This window comes from Macaca thibetana, chromosome 1 (assembly GCF_024542745.1).
Source record: "Macaca thibetana thibetana isolate TM-01 chromosome 1, ASM2454274v1, whole genome shotgun sequence".
NCBI lineage: Eukaryota > Metazoa > Chordata > Mammalia > Primates > Cercopithecidae > Macaca > Macaca thibetana.
The window spans coordinates 101,422,930-101,440,440 of NC_065578.1; positions in this window are offsets into that span (position 1 = coordinate 101,422,930).

The following is a 17,511-nucleotide window of genomic DNA, read 5'->3' on the forward strand; positions in this document are numbered from 1 at the left end:
ATTTGAAGTTCCATATCTTAAATCTCCATGACTCTTTTCATTATGTTTATACTTTTCTTTAAGTGCTTGAATGTTTTAACATAGTTCTCTTAAAGTTCTTGGATGCTACTTCCATCTTCCTTGCCATTTTTTAGTCGGTTTGTATTGACTGATTTTTTCTCGTACTTATGGATTACATGTTCCTGTTTCTTCACGTGGCTTGTAGTTTGTATTAGCTGTTGGACATTTTAGTGTCATGTTGTTGAGTATCCGAAATTTACAACCTTCTTACTAAGAATGATACATTTTGTTGAGACTATTAATTGATTTATTTGTAAATCAGCTTATGCCTTTTGAGGAAAGTTCGAAGACTGAAAAGTTTTAATTATTGGTTATTTTATCTAGATAATTATTTTTTGTCTTATCTGTAGAGTGACTGTCAAACTCCAAGATGTAACATAATCTCTGTAGAATGCATGTAAATACAATATTTTCAGGAAAATAATTAACTTCAGATTCTAGATCTTCTTGGTACTGATGCCTCACAACGATGTATCTGTCTGATTGGATTTGACGTTTCATGGTTCCTTCCTACTTCTCTGTATTTTTGGGCATCTGTCTTCATTTTCTTTTTGATATTTTAGTACTTCTATCTTTTGATGGTCTTCAAAATATTCTGTTATTTTTACCTATGTAATCTGTATACATTCTAGATTTTGGATTTCTCATTGGCTTCATGATTTGACATCTTTTTTGACTGTAAACTTCCGGGGTTCTGGCAAGAACATAATGACAGATGACTATTGAGTCTTTCACTTATCCTCCTGGGAACTAGGGAGATTAATGAAAATACTAGTCTTCCTTCCAATTTCCTTTTCCTAATAGCATTAATACTTTTGGAAAATAAGAAATAGATTTCACATGTATATCCACTTAAACAATTTGGGCTCCTTGAAGTAATGACTGGTTTTAACACATGAGCAAAAACTGAAAAAAGAGAACAAAGAATATCATGTCCCAAGAAGACGAAACTTTTCAAGGACTAATGTGATCATGTCAGAAGAGCCTAGGAACCCATATAAATAGAATCTCGCTGGCCAAATTTGGAGCAATAAGAGAAATGTAAATAATAATTATTGTAAACGAATGACAATTTTGAATTAATAAAAAATAAGTTTGTCTGTGAGACCACTTAGAGAATAAAAAGTCCTTTCGTCTCCCCAAAAGGTAGAGAGAAAGCAAAACACAAAATGGTACAACTAATGCTGTTACAATATTCATAGGTATTGAAATGTTACTAATGTGCTTTTTTAAATAAAAATTTATATTATTTGCAATTTAAAGCTATAATTATTTTAAATTTATTATCTAATATCTTTGGGGCATAAAATGAAACTCTTAATTATCACCTTTGATGTCTTTGAACTGATCATGTTTTAACAAAATAAACACTCAAAGAAAAAAAAAATAGCCAACCAGTTTATCGGGGGTAAACTTGCATTCCCTGACAAATAGTGTAGTCTATTGGCAAAGAATAATATATCTGCATATAAAACCATTATGATGTTCACGGTACCATGTGAAATGTGTTAACATTTTAAAACAGTTATCAGAGATAGTAGTAAATGTGTGCTGATATTGCATCAGAAATAATTTTAATCAAGCAGATAGTTTATTCTCTGCTTTGCTTTTTAAGTTAGTGTTTATTTTTATAACTGATAAGTCCTAGTTGCAAGCAATATTTATAGGACCCATCAGCTGGCATTATGAATATTGGTTTATGGAAGCTAAATCTTAAAAAAATCAGTTAGTTTTTAAAATTATAGTTATCAAAAATGACATGACTAGATAATCTTCTCATCTTTTGTAACTATTTCTGAAGTTTTGTTCCCAAATAAACAAACTGTATTTAATGACTGTATCTGCTTAATTTCTAGAAGTACCTTGCACATTCTTGAAAGGAATGAATGTATCTGTTTGTGTCAAACCAAAGATCCAGAGTAATAAAAAATCCTTACAACTCTCATTTTAAAATTTTTGTTATATTTTCTAAATTTTTAAGAAATTGTGGATTTATTCTTTTCTTTTTTCAATCAAGCTTCTCATTATGGAACAAATTAAAGACAGAAAAAAAAGGCTGTTCTGCAATCTCAGTGGTTACATTAAAAAGCCTTTCTACAAAGAAGAAAAAAAATTTCAATTCTTCAGATATGTAGTAAAGCTAGAATTTTTAAAAACACCATAGACAACAAACAATTTCCAAAATACACTTTTATTCATTGGAGGACTATTTCAGATTTTTCACTGTATTTTTTTAATTTACCAAATTCCAGAATACATCATGTATTTGCATTTCTCGAATTAAGCAAGTAACGTTAAATCATCTTAAAGTGTATTTGTCATTATTACATTGAGAACTACTGCTTCTATTTGATAATAATAATAAATAAATTAAAAAAAAGAATATCAGAGAACTACCGATTTCCTACTGTAATCTAATTTAATATGAAACATACAAACATAATGATGTTATATTATAAAATTTCAATTACATTATAATGTTTGTGTTCATTATATAAGCCAAACAATTTTATTGTAAAGAAGGGTGTTGTAGTGAATATAATAAAGCTAAAAACATTGTCTCCAAGAAGCCACAGCTATAGTGAAGATATAACAATATACATTTGTCAACACATATACATTTCATAAATATAAATGTTTCAGCAGCTCAGAGGTAATAAAACCTGGGTTATTGATATGAATGGGGCCTTGCAGGGTGAGAACAACTAAATAGATAGAACGACTGAGGGTGGACAATGCATGGTGGTTGTGTACGTAACAAAAAAAAAAAAAAAAAAACACTACAAAACAAAACCAGATATTTTAAAGGCATTTTGAAATTAAAAATTAAAAAAAAACCTAGTTTGTCACAAAAAGCCATACCAGTAATATGTGTAAGGATTAGTTTGTGAAAAGAGTGGAATGTTAGGTCTGAACACAGGACGAGATAAAAGTATTGAAAATCACAAATGGCACACTGAGAAATCTGGAACTTATCCTACAGGTAACCAGAAGCCATTACACATTTCAAAACAGCTGGAAAAGCACTGTTTGACAGAATGGAGACAATGGAGGAAGTGTCAGTGCCGACGTGGTAGTAATATTTGAGGTATGAATTGGAAGCTCTGGACTAGGTTAATAACACCAAAAAAAAATGGACAATAAAAGACAGGTAGAACTGGACATATGTATGAGATATCCATCGGTTTTGGGGAAGGATAGATGAGGAAAGAGAAATTAAAATGGCTTAATGTTTTAGCAGGGGTTACTAGGAAACTAAAAATATAGATACTTGCCCCACATAGAATCTAAAATCATATAAAGCCACAGTCTTTCATATGCACATAATTCTCTATGTACAAAGTGTAGACACAAACTTATGTAAAAGAATTATTTCTGTTTCTACCAGAATTGACAACTGAGTGGGTTTTTGAACATGTCATGGTGCATCATATATATAAATATTTAAAAAGTCTTTGAGTTAAGTGATCTCCCCTAAACCTCACGTCAAATAAATTATCCCATTAGTATAATGCTTCATTCTGGAATTCAAGAGTCTCAAGACAAAAATAACTAATACATTTTCCTTTTGCCTTGTTACTTTTAAAAATAAGTTAAAAATTAGTTATTTTTTTTATCCAATTTAGTTTACATTTCCCCAGTACTTAACGTCACTGAGCAACAAGAATGTTTTTCTTCAATTTCTCCCTCTACAATTAAAGTAGCATTATGAAATTTTTATCAATATTTAATTAGAGGAGGGGGTTGTAGTTACTGCGAATATTTCTCTAAATACCTCGCTTCTCTGCCAGAGAAATGTCTATGACAATTACCTGCACCTTCTTCTATTTACAGTGAAGCCAGGCATCATAAATGTCTTAAAACAAAGCCTCATTTCATAGCGCTGATGTCTTTAATTCTCTTTATACTTCTTACGTTACTCCTCTTTTCCCTCTTCTCTTTGCTCTCCACTTCCCTTGTCCTTTTCCGCCACTTTTCTCTTTGATTCTCTCTGCCCCATCCTGGTGCTGCTTCTGTTTTTCTCCTTTATCATTCTCAATGACCATTGGCCACTTGCTTTGAATCTCTGGAGCTACTCTTTTAAGATCCATAAGGTGAAAAAGTGAGCACCATATTTGACTGTGGAAATAGATGTTGATGTATCCTCTGCTATTCTGGAGAAGTATTTATATTCAAATATAATGGATATATAAAATGGACATACATGGATGTCTTTCTCTTTGCTCATCCTCCTTTCCTATTGGATCTGCTCCACCCCTACCTACCCTGATCCTCTCACATGCTTGGCTTTAGGAAAGCAATGAGTTTGTGTTCTGAAATCCTGTCCCTGGGCCATAGTTGTTTGGCCCATGTTTGGGCAACTGTCCCAAGCTAGGTGAATAAAATTATGTTTCTAATATTTTTGCTTTAGGATCTAGAGAATTGAGCCATGCTCTCTTCAGTTGGTTAAAAAAGTCAAAATTTACATTTTGCAAATTCTTATTAACCATATTCTTTTGTCATGTGAAGAAAGTTGTTCTACAGAAAAGGAGAATAAAGACAGGAAGAAGAAAGCAGCAACACCCTAGGGAGTGCAGTTGATGTGTTCCAGTCTTTGGTTTGTCATTATTTAGCCCCAACCTAGTCTTTCAGTTCAATGAAACAGCCTAACATTCTTACAATGATTTTTTTTGGGTTTCCGTTTTATAGAAACCCCTGCTCTTGTTTTATAACCCCTACAAGAGCAGGGGTTTCTATAAAAATATTAGCAGTTTCTTAAGTATGGCAGACTATTTTATATTTGTGCCCCTTTTAATAATTCTCCCTGCTTACAATAACCACTTTTCAAGCAATTATCTAATTATTTAAATATCAGCTGAAATTTATTCATAAGTAGCCTAGTTGTAGAGGTTAGTCTATGTATTAGTATTCTAACTCTTTGACATTAGGACATCTACGAATGGTAAATATAAGATATCACTATAAACTAGATTATTAGAATATACAATAAACTTCATTTAATAAGCAAGTCTAAACAAATTGTTATATATTAAAGGATTACTGGTCACAAAACTTAAATAAACTTTAAAACAAAATGATTTTTAATACTTCTATAATATTTCCTATGTGCCAAGATTTTTTCTAACTGCTTTACATATAGTAGCCATTAAGTCTTTGAAATAACCGTGTGAGGATTTGCTATAATTTTCTGCATTATCCATATAAAGAAACTGAAACATAGGGAAGCTAATTAACTTGCCCAAAGATACAGAGCTCGTAAGTGGTAGAGCCGGGATCTGAACCACTGTGTGGTCCTTCCAGTGTTGTTTATTATAATCAAGACGTTATGTTGCTACCACTAGAACAATTAGCTCCAAATACAAAAACATAAAGATCTATCACTCGGCAGTATTTTGTAAATCAGAGAAAGGGGTAAGCATATTTGGAAAAATAAATGACCTGCCATTTATGACTCAGATTGTTAGTGCTGGATCTAGGACAGACACGAATTCTGAGTTCAGATCGAACATGTTAGTCAATCATTTAATAGATGGTACTATATTTATATCTTCCTTTGTTCTCTATTAATAAAGGAATGGTTTGATAGCGATTCAGTTTATTTGAAAGATATGGACATAAATAATCTGAGATATAACACAATATAAAATTTTTAATTTATATAAATACTGAAGAATACATTCAGAATTTCAGTTGTGGAAATATAGATATTCCACTATTGAATCTTTACTCTTGACAGAGGTAAATTTTTATCTGATAAGAGAGGTTTCACAAGGAAGAAAAATAATTGAGTGTCTTAAATTTTTATTTACTTCATTTGGAAGATATTCTTAAATGTCTATGACTGAATCATGAATATAATGAATATCTTTTTGTAAGTGTAATGTGGTGTAACAACAAAATCATTTGAAATTGTACTGACCAAGTTACTGGCATTTTAATATACTTAATGAGTTAGTATTTGGTATTATTTCCTTCCCACTGCAATCATATGGAACTTGTTCTCCTATGGTATGAAAAAGTAATGAACAGAAGAATTAAAAGAGGCAGGAAAGCAGTCTTTCTTCTCTCCTTTGGAAAAAATTAGTTGAAATATTGATTGCAAAAGAAAATAAGGTCTAAGGTATCTATGAATTCTGCTAGAGTTTGATGTAATTTAATTAATCAAATCATTGGAAGTAAATAATCCAGAATGTAATGAGTTAAAAAGTAGACTACCCAAAAGGTTATAAATCAGGCTACTATAAAGACACATGCACATGTATGTTTACTGCAGCACTGTTCACAATAGCAAAGACTTGGAACCAACCCAAATGTCCACCAATGATGGACTGGATAAAGAAAATGTGGCACATATACACCATGGAATACAATGCAGTCATAAAAATGGATGAATTCATGTCCTTTGCAGGGATATGGATGAAGCTGGAAATCATGTTTCTCAGCAAAATATTACAAGGACAGAAAATCAAACCTTGCATCTTCTCACTCATAAGTGAGAGCTGAACAATGAGAACACATGGACACAGAGAGGGGAACATCACACACTGGGGCCTGTTAGGGGGTAGGGGGCTGGGGGAGTGATAGCATTAGGAGAAATACCTAATGTAAATGGCGAGTTGATGGGTGCAGCAAACCAACATGGCACATGTATACCTATGTAATGAATCTGTACATTGTACACATGTACCCTAGAACTTAAAATATAATAATAATAAGTAGACTACAAAAAGAAGTCTGTATACATGTTAAATGTATACGGTATACATGTATGCAGACTATATAATGTATACAGTCTTTATATGTGTTAAATGTATACAGTCTGTATACATGAACATTTTATTTTAATATATCTCAAGACTAACAATATTATATGGTTTGGTCCTTCAAAATTGTCACCTTTCAATTTTTCTTAGGACAAATTGAGTCATTAAAACTGAAGTATCCAAAAGTATTCAAGTATGGATGCTGTGGCCCACGACTTTCATCCCAGCACTTTGGGAAGTCGAGGCAGGAGAATTGTTTGAGCCTAGGAGTTATAGACCAGCCTGGGCAACAGGGAAAAACCCCATCTCTACAAAAAGTACAAAAATTAGCTGGGCATTGTGGCATGCACCTGTGGTCTCAGCTACTCAGGAGGCTGAGGTGGGAGGATCGCTTGAGTCAGGGAGGTCAAGGCTACAGTGCACCTTGATTGGACCACTGAACTAAAGACTGGGTGACAGAGTGAGACCACGTCTCAAAAAAAGTAAAGGGTTCATATGAACATTTTAAAGATGTTAATTAAAAATTTTTTTCTGTCTTCTAAATGGTTGTTTACATGTTAGGTGCTGTTATTTTATGGCTAACACAAGCCATAATTTTCACCCTCTTGTGCCAAATGCCTGTGGATATGTTACGATATATGGAAAAACAATTTTGAAGATGGAATTAAGGTTCTAGTAAGTTGATTTTAAGATAGAGAGATTATTCTGGATTAGTATGTGGGCCTTTACATCTAGAAGAAGTCAGAAGAGTCAGTCAGAGAAGACTTGGCAGAGAAGACATGTCAGAGTAGATGACAGATGACAGGAGAGATGAATTATGGAAGGACTTGAACCATGATGGCTGACTTTGAAGATAAAAGGGCCATAAGATAAGGAAAGCAGACAATCTCTAAAGGTAAAAAATGATTCAGGCCTTTAGCCAGCAAGAAAACAGGGATTTTAATTCTATAGCTGCATGGAATAGAATTCAGTCAACAGTATGTGTGAACCTGAAAGTGAATTCTTCCCTAGAACCTTCAGTAAGAAGCACAGGACTCCAGGCCCTTGAATTTAGCTCAGGAGCCCGTGTTGAACTTTTGTCCTAAAGAACTCTGAGATAATAAATTTGTGTTGTTTAGAACCACTAAGTCTGTCACACTATGTTATTGTATCAATAGAAAATGAATGCAATTGCCAACATGTCAGGTGTTTTATTTGAACTTCTGCAATTATCTTTAGGAGGATTTATATAAAAATAAGCTTACATTTTCGGAGGTACTTTTAAAATGCAGAGAATATAAGGAGGACTCAAAGATAAATTAATTTACATAGTTATGTTTTGGTTGTAGTGAGAGATAAGAACTGTTGAGGATGTCAGACAGATATACATAAATTGCAAAATAACAGGAGATCAAATAAATGTGAAAGTTCTGTAGAAATGGAAACATTTAGAGAATTACCAAAAAATATTATAGTGTATTATTATTAATTACCTTACAATTAGGCAACCGTAATACTATACAAACACTCCAGAATTTTCCATTTCATGAACAAGCATTTTTCAGTGGTGTCTAATTTGATCCTCACAACAAATTAAGTAGATATTCTCATTGTAACACAGCTATAAAAATACTACCAGAACTTGAATTCAGGTTTTATGTATCAAAATATACATTTTAATAAATACGATGGCATTGTTCCTATTCTATTGCCACTGCTCTTAAGAAGTCTCTGGGACTGGGGAATGACCTGATAGGAACCAGACTGCACAGCAGATGAGCAGCAGGCAAGCAAGTGATGCTTTATCTGTATTTACAGCTGTTCCCTATTGCTCTCATCACTGCCTGAGCTCTGTCTCCTGCCAGATCGTTGGTGACATTAGATTCTCATAGGAGCATAAGCCTTATTGTGACCTGCACACATGAGGGATCTAGACTGCATGCTCCTTAAGAGAATCTAATGCCCAAAGATCTGAGGTGGAGCTTAGGCAGTGATGCTGGTACTAGGGAGTGGCTGCAAATACAGATTAACATTAGCAGAGAGGTTTGACTACACAGAGACCATAATAAATCAGTTGATTGCTGACTCACATCAAAACTCTATCAGTGAGTGGCAAGAGACAATTAGCTGCATTGTGGTAGCCTTTACGTCATAATCCAGCACTTATTTTAGTCTGTGCATGGCCTTCCCATTATTTTATTTACCACTTCAATCCACACCTCTTTCCTGCACTGTGCACTTGGACAGTCATAGTTTTGCTAGGCCCACAAGCTAAACCTAGCCAAAATGAGTGAAAAATAAATATAATTGGAGATCTTCTTTGAAAAGGGGGAAAGACCCAATGATGAGACAGCAAAAGACTTGAAGACTGCCAACAAAAAGAAAGTTGCATTTAAAAGAAAATACCAAGAGTCCTACTTAAATTATGGGTTCATTGCAACAGGTGATTCACATTCTCCAAGCCTGCTCTATTTGTTCATTTGCACATTGCTATAGACTGGAGACTTTATAAACAAGGGAGGTTTAATCAACTCATAGTTCTGCATCACTGGGGAGGCCTCAGGAAAATTACAGTCTTGGCAGAAGGTGAAGGAGACGCAGGCACCTTCTTCACGAGGAAGCAGAAGAGAGACAGAGACAGTGCACAAGAAAGTGCCACACTTTGAAACTATCGATTGTCATGAGAATTCACTATCATAAGAACAGCATGGAGGAAACCACCCTTATGACCCAATCACCTCCTTCGAGGTCCCTCCCTTGATGTGTGGGGATTACAATTCAAGATGAGATTTCAGTGGGGACACAGAGCCAAACTATATCATCTGCTTTGTATCATATATGACAACCGCCTCTCCAATGACACCATGAAACCTTCAAAATGGCTTTGCCACGTGGAGACCAAACATCCTGCCTTAAAAGACAGGTCTTTTGGAGTTTTTCAAAAGAAACAAATATCAACACAAAGAACAGAAGCAATTATTGAAGGCCACCGCTTCATCAGATATAGTTGCACTGAGAGCATCATTCCTAGTGGCTAACTGCACTACCAAAGCTAAGAAGCCCTTTGCTATGGGTGAAGAGTGGATCCTGCCTGCTGCTAAGGACATGTGTCATAAACTTTTAGGAGAGGCAGCAATTAAAAAGGCAGCACGTGTTCCTCTTTCAGCTAGCACCATAATCAAACGAATTGATAAAATAGGAGAGGATATTGAAGCATAATTGTTAGAGAGAATTGAGTCATTGTGGTACGCAATCCAGATTGACAAGTCTACTGATGTTGACAACAGGGCAACAATGCTTGTTTCTGTGTGATATATTTTTCAGGAGGATGTTCATGAGGCTATATTATGTGCATTCTTGTTGCCAACCAACACTACAGCTGCAGAACTATTGAGTCTTTGAATGATTACATATCAGGAAAACTGAATTGGTCATTTTATGCCAGTATTTGCCTGAAGTGAGCAGCTGCCATGACTGGATTGCTTTCTGGTTTCATTACTCAGGTCAAAGACATCACTTCTGGATGTGAGTCTATGTACTGTGTCATTCATAGCAAAATGCTCACTAGCCAAAAAATGTCACCTGGGCTGGGCGAGGTGGCTCAAGCCTGTAATCCCAGCACTTTGGGAGGCCAAGACGGGAGGATCACGAGGTCAGGAGATCGAGACCATCCTGGCTAACACGGTGAAACCCCGTCTCTACTAAAAAATACAAAAAACTAGCCGGGCGAGGTGACGGGCACCTGTAGTCCCAGCTACTGGGGAGGCTGAGGCAGGAGAATGGCATAAGCCCAGGAGGCGGAGCTTGCAGTGAGCTGAGATCCGGCCACTGCACTCCAGCCTGGGTGACAGAGCGAGACTCTGTCTCAAAAAAAAAAAAAAAAAAAAAAAAAAAGTCATCTGAACTTAACAACGTTTTGCAGAATGTGATTAAAAGTATTAACACATTGAAGTACATTCTGTTAACTCATATCTGTTTGTGCAGCTGTGTGAGGAGATGGACGCAGGGCACACACGTCTTCTCTTATACACAGAAGCCAAGAGCTGGCTTTCTAAAAGTAGATAACTAGCCATAGTTTTCGAGTTAGGAGAGCCACTCCAGAGATTTCTTTTAGATAAACAGTCATCACTGGCAGCACATTTCAGTGACAGAATGGGTCTCAAAACTTGTTTATTTGTGTGACATATTCAACCTGCTCAAGAAATTCAAACTGTCATTCAGAGAAGAATGACAACTGTGTTTAAGTCAGCAGATAAAGTGGCTGCATTCCAAGCCAAACTGGAATTATGGGGGAAATGAGTGAACATTGGGATTTTTTTATGTGTTTCAAACATTAGCAGAGATTTTTGAAACAGCCAGGACCTTTTTTCTCTCAGGTGGTGCACGATCACCCATCTTAACTTTCAAAAGAATTTGAACATTACTTCCAAACCACAAAAGACCTCTGAACTGAGAAGGAATGGATACCTGACACATTTGTTAATAAGCCAGGTGAATCAACTTTGTCCATGCTGGAAGAGGATCAACTGCTTGAGATCGCAAATGACGGTAGCATTGAAAGTATGTTTGAGACAACTTGTAATGTCCATACATTCTGGATTAAAGTCAAGGTGAAATATCCTGAGATTGCCACAAAAGCACTGAAAAGCCTACTTCCATTTCCAACATCCTATCTTTGTGAAGCAGGGTTTTCTGCAGTGACAGCAACCAAAACAAGATTATAGAGTAGACTGGACATAAGCAATACACTTCAGATGTCACAGTTTCCTGTTAACCCCAATGGGACCGTCTAGTTGTAGAAAAACAAGCTCAGGGCTCCCACTGATTCTAGATTATGGTGAGTTATATAATTATTTCACTATATATTACAATGTAATAATAATAGAAATAAAGTGCACAATAACTGTAATGCACTTGAATCCATCCCCTGCAACCTGTTCCGTGGAGATATTGTCTTCCACCAAACCAGTCCCTTGTGCCAAAAAGTTTGAGGACTGCTGTATTATTGATTACACAATTGCCAGGGAAATCATTTCATTAGACCCAGATATGAATAGCCTTGGTATCAAAGGCCTCAATTGTATTACTTTTTGTTATATTGTTTGTTTGCTTTCTGGAGACAGGGTCTCTCTCTGTCCCCCAGGCTGGAGTTCAGTGGTGGGATCCTGGCTCACTGCAGCCTCAATCTCTTAGGGTCATTATCCTCCCACCTCAGCTTCCAAGTAGCTGGGATTACAGGCATGCACCACCATGCCCAGCTAAGTATTTTGTATTTTTTTGTATAGACGAGTTTCATCATGTTGCCCAGGCTGGCCTCGAACTCCTGAACTAAGCCATCTGCCTGCCTCAGCCTCCCAAAGTGCTGGGGTTACAGGTGTGAGTGACTGACAGTACCCAACCAAAGGACTCAATTTTGTATAGGAAAGTTTAAGAAGTTTAAAATACTTTAGAAAGTAAAGACAAGTATATCCAATATTAGTGTCCTCTCAATTACAAGTATGTTTACCCTTTTCTCAAGCCACTTAAGCTTTGCTTGATGTAAGCTATTTTGCTGTGAGATTTACTGAGTGCTCAGATCCGAAGCAACTCAGCTAAAATGTAGCTACTTCATCTGTCTTTTTGTCAGCCGGACCCTCATCTGGTCACTTTTAAATCTTTACTAGATGCTTATGCAAACTCCATTTATATATTTTCTTACTCTCCCTCAGTTGGTAAAGATCAAGTTTTTCTCACATACTACCTTTAGTCAGATAGATACTCTTCATATAAAACCAAGAAATAAATGATTTGAACTAATGACTTAAGAAACCAGAACAGACTATAAACTAGTTCAACCGTTGTGGAAAACAGTGTGGCGATTCCTCAAGGATCTAGAACTAGAAATAACATTTGATCCAGCCATCCCATTACTGGGTATATTCCCAAAGGATTATAAACCATGCTGTTATAAAGACATATGCACACATGTTTATTGCGGCACCATTCACAATAGCAAAGACTTGGAATCAATCCAAATGTCCATCAGTGACAGACTGGATTAAGAAAATGTGGCATGTATACACCATGGAATACTATGCAGCCATAAAAAAGGATGAGTTCGTGTCCTTTGTAGGGACACAGTTGCAGTTGGAAACCATCTTTCTCAGCAAACTATGGCAAGAACAGAAAATCAAACACTGCATGTTCTCACTCATAGGTGGGAATTGAACAATGAGATCACTTGGACACAGGAAGGGGAATATCACACACTGGGGCCTACTGTGTGTTGCGGGGGAGGGATAGCATTAGGAGATACACCTAATGTAAATGATGAGTTAATGGGTGCAGCACACAATATGGCACATGTATACATATGTAACAAACCTGCACATTGTGCACATCCACCCTAGAACTTAAAGTATAATAATAAAAAAAAGAAAAAGAAACTAGAACAAACTATTCTTAATGTCTCTTATTTTAGGGTAAGCTACACAGGAGAAAGAAAACACTAAAAATTGCAACTTTCTATGGTCAATTCTTCATTAGTCTGTTAAAGAGTAAAAGATGATTTAAAACAGCTAATTATTCAAAACAGCAAATTATTCAAAACATCATGCCTATTTGGATTTGGTATTTCTTTGTATGTGTGTGTGTGTGTGTGTTTACGTTGGAAAATAATGATAGAAACCAAATTCAAGATGGAAGATTGAACATAAGCGTTTCTAGTTTTTCCCTCTAGATATACTCCCAAATTTATAGGATATGAATTTTTTAAAGAATGCTGTGTAAAGAAAAGGGAGCAGAAATATCAAAGACATTGAGGTCTCAATAAATCTGTGCACAATTAGTTATATAAAGGAGTTCTAACAGTGGAAAACAGGAGAAAAAGCACAGCCTAGAAGAGTAGAAACCAGAAACATTCTCCCGTTGGCCAAGGGAGTTCTTCTGCCTGTTGAAACGCCAACAGTGTTAAAGAAAAGGTATTAATTAAAGATCTGTATATAGAACATGATACTTTCTATTTTTCTCATGTATCTGGCCCACTGAGCCAAGGAGCCAGATTATTACCCTCAGGACAAAAACAAACAAAAAAGGATGTTCTCTTAAACATTGAAATGCATCTTGGGAGGAGTGAAGTTAATGTGAGTGTTAGCAGAAGAATTAAAGCCTCGTTAGTTTAGATCTTCACACCCCTCCATTCCTCCCACCACAAACAACACAAGAACTCAGCTCCCCACATGCTTACTCTAGGGGCTGACACTCATGCACTAAACTCCTTGTTTTCCTATTTCCTTATTATTTTTCAAACTAACTTTATTTTTGGAATATTTTATATATATAAAATAATAAACACAATGAAGATAAATAAGGTACAACAAATAATAAGAAAAGTTAAATAGACACAGTTACATAGAATATTATGGTCGGTGCTTTTGGCCACTTCCTATACCTTTCTATTCCAAGAGTAACCACGGTTCTGAATTACAGCTTGTTATGTTTCTGTTTTTCATAAATTGTTTTCCCATTTTAATAGTAAAGCAAATATATCAAGAATTTTCTTGACTTTGATGTCACTGGCATCATACTGGACATATTTATTATTGTCCCCTTCATTCATAATTATTTTATTTTTGAGATTCAGTCATAATGATGCAAGGTTCTGTAATAACTCCTTTTGTTTGATTTATAGTATGTCATTGCATAAATATGTCAGAAGTTATTCACTTATGATGGAAATTTGTATCATTTGAAGTTTTTCCTATTACATTGTTGCTAGTGAATGCTTTGTATATCTTTGTTGGTGTGTCTGTGCAAGTACAAGACATAAAATTATTGGATCATGTGGAATAAGCATTGGCGATTTTATGTCCTGTAATGCCAAATGTACTGATACATGCTTCATTCTTGTTTATTCATATGTTAAATTAATATTAATAGAGTATAAATGATATGCCTATCACTATTCTAGGACCTTGGAAAAATTACTGAACAAAACAAACAGAAAATTGATGCCCTTGTGGAGCTTACATTCTATTGATAAACAGCAGTGTATAAAAGATTTTATGATTATGGTGTTGCCTGTTTTTATGTTTTGCCAATATGGTTAGTATAAAATAGAATGCCATTTTGTGTTTTTAAACAGAAGAATATATTGTGTTCTAAAGTATTTTGTAAAATAGCTTTATTCTGAAACAATTTTCATGTATTTAATTGCACATATTGAAAATGTACAATTTGATAAGCCTTGACAAAATTCTACACCCATGACACCACCACAACAAAAAAGATAATGAACATATACATCACCCTTAACATTTCCTCATGTAACCTTGAGATTCCTTTAGGCCACCACTCTCTACCCTCTCCTGATTCCACTATAGATAAGCTTCACTATATAATAATTTGCACATCCTGGTATATTATATAAACGGAATCATATAATGTGTACATTTTTGTCTGTATATTTTCACTTAGCATGAGTTTTTGAGATTTATCAACACTGTAGCATGTTTCAATAGTTCATTCCTTTTTATTGTTGAATAACATTCTAATGTATGGATATAATACTTTATTTATTTGCCCATTGATGGACATTTGAGTTGTTACTAGATTTTGTCCATTACCAGCAAAGCTGCTGTTAACATTTTAGGTACAAGTCTTTGTAAAGACACGTGCTTTTATGTCTGTTAGTAAATAAATAAAAGCAGATAATCTGGATAGGTTATACAATATGGCATGTTTATGTTTAACTTTTAAGAAAGTGCCAAACTGTTTTCCAAAATGGTTGTACTATTTTCCATTCCCAACAGCACAATATAAAAGTTCAAATTTCTCCAGATTCTCGCAAACACTTGGTGTTTGTGGTGGGGTCAGATATTTTAAATTTCAGACTTTCTACTAAATGTGTAGTGGTGTCTCATTGTTGTTTTAGTTTGTATTTCCCTAATGACTAATTATGTTCAGAATCTCTTTATGTGCTTATTTGCAACTATATATCTTTAATTAAGTTTCTAAATCTTTTGCCTGTTTTTTAACTGAGTTGGCTATTATCTTATTATTGATATCTGAGTATTCTTTATATATTCTGAATACATGTTTCATGTTTTTTTTTCTAAATCAGATATTTCCTACCAAAATTTTCTTCTGCTATTTAGTCTTTTTATGTTCTTAATAAAACTTTTATTTTCTTAATAAAACATCTTCTGTCCATAAAAGAGGATGTTTAAAAAGTTGTAATAAAATTTAACTTACAAATTTCTTCTTTTAAGGGTCACACTTTCGGTATTTAAAAACCTTTGCCTAACTTAGGTATTCCTTTATATTTTATTTTAGGGATTTTATCATTTTGTGTTTTACATTTAGGTCTGTGAACCACTTGAGTTATTTTTTGAGTTAACTGTGTAATATGAATTGGAGTTCCTTTCTTCCTTCCTGCTTTGCTCCCTTCCCTTCCCTTCCCTTCCCTTCCTTTCCTTTATTTTTGTTTCATTTTCTGGGTGTATACTTCTGTCGAGACTTATCAAATTGTACTTTAAAATATGTGCCATGAAATGCTTGTAAATTGCTTCTAAATAAAGCTATTTTATAAAATAATTTAAAAACACAATATATACTTCTGTTTAGAAACACAAAATGGCATTCTATTTTATACTATCTAGATTGACAAAAAATAATACAGGCAGCACTATAATCATAAAAATTTTCAAATACTGCTGTTGAGCAATAAAATGTAAGCTTTACAAGGGCGTACATTTTTTTGTTTGTTTTGTTAACTAATTTTTCCGAGGTCCTAGAACAGTGACAGACACATTATTTATGCTTGATAAACATTAATTTAACCTATGAATAAACAAATGAATGAAGTACATATCAGTACATTTTACATTATAGGATGCAAAGTTGACAATGCTTATTCCACATGATCCAGTAATTTTATATGTCTTTTACACATACACCAACAGACATGTACAAGAGCACTCACTAGCAGCATTGTAATAAAAAAACTTTCAATGATACAAATGTCTATCCTAGGTGAATAATAACTCATGACATATTCATGCAGTGAAATACTACCAATCAAATAAAAGGATTTGTTACTGAACCATGCATTATAGATCGCACATTTCTGCTGTGTTCTCACACAGTAAACAGGACAAACAAGCTCCACGGGGGCTATTTTATATGGACACTGATCCCATTTATGAGGGCTCCACTTTCATGATCTAATTAGTTCCAGACTCCACCTCTTCATGCTATCATATTGGAAATTCGGTTTCAACAGATGAATTTTTGATGGACACAAACATTTAGAGCATGGCAGGTAGTTTTTGTCTTTGAAGAAATGTGTTCTTTTGATATAAGTTGTAACAATCTGTTCTTGCATTGCTGTAAAGAACTACCCGAGACAGAGTCATTTATAATTTATAAAGAGTAATTTATATAGATAAAGAGTATATATAAATATACTCTAGATAAAGAGTATATATAAAGAGTATATATAAATATTAAATATATAAAGAATAATTTATAAAGATAAGAGGTTTAATTGGCCTGAAGTTCCAAGGCCGCACAGAAAGCATGACTGGGGAGCCCTTATGAAACTTTCAATCATGGTAGAAGGTAAAAGGGAAGCAGGCACATCTTACGGGGCCAGAGAATAAGGTAGAAAGAAGTGGGAGGTGCTACACACTTTTAAACAACCAGATCTTGTGAGAATTTACTCACTATC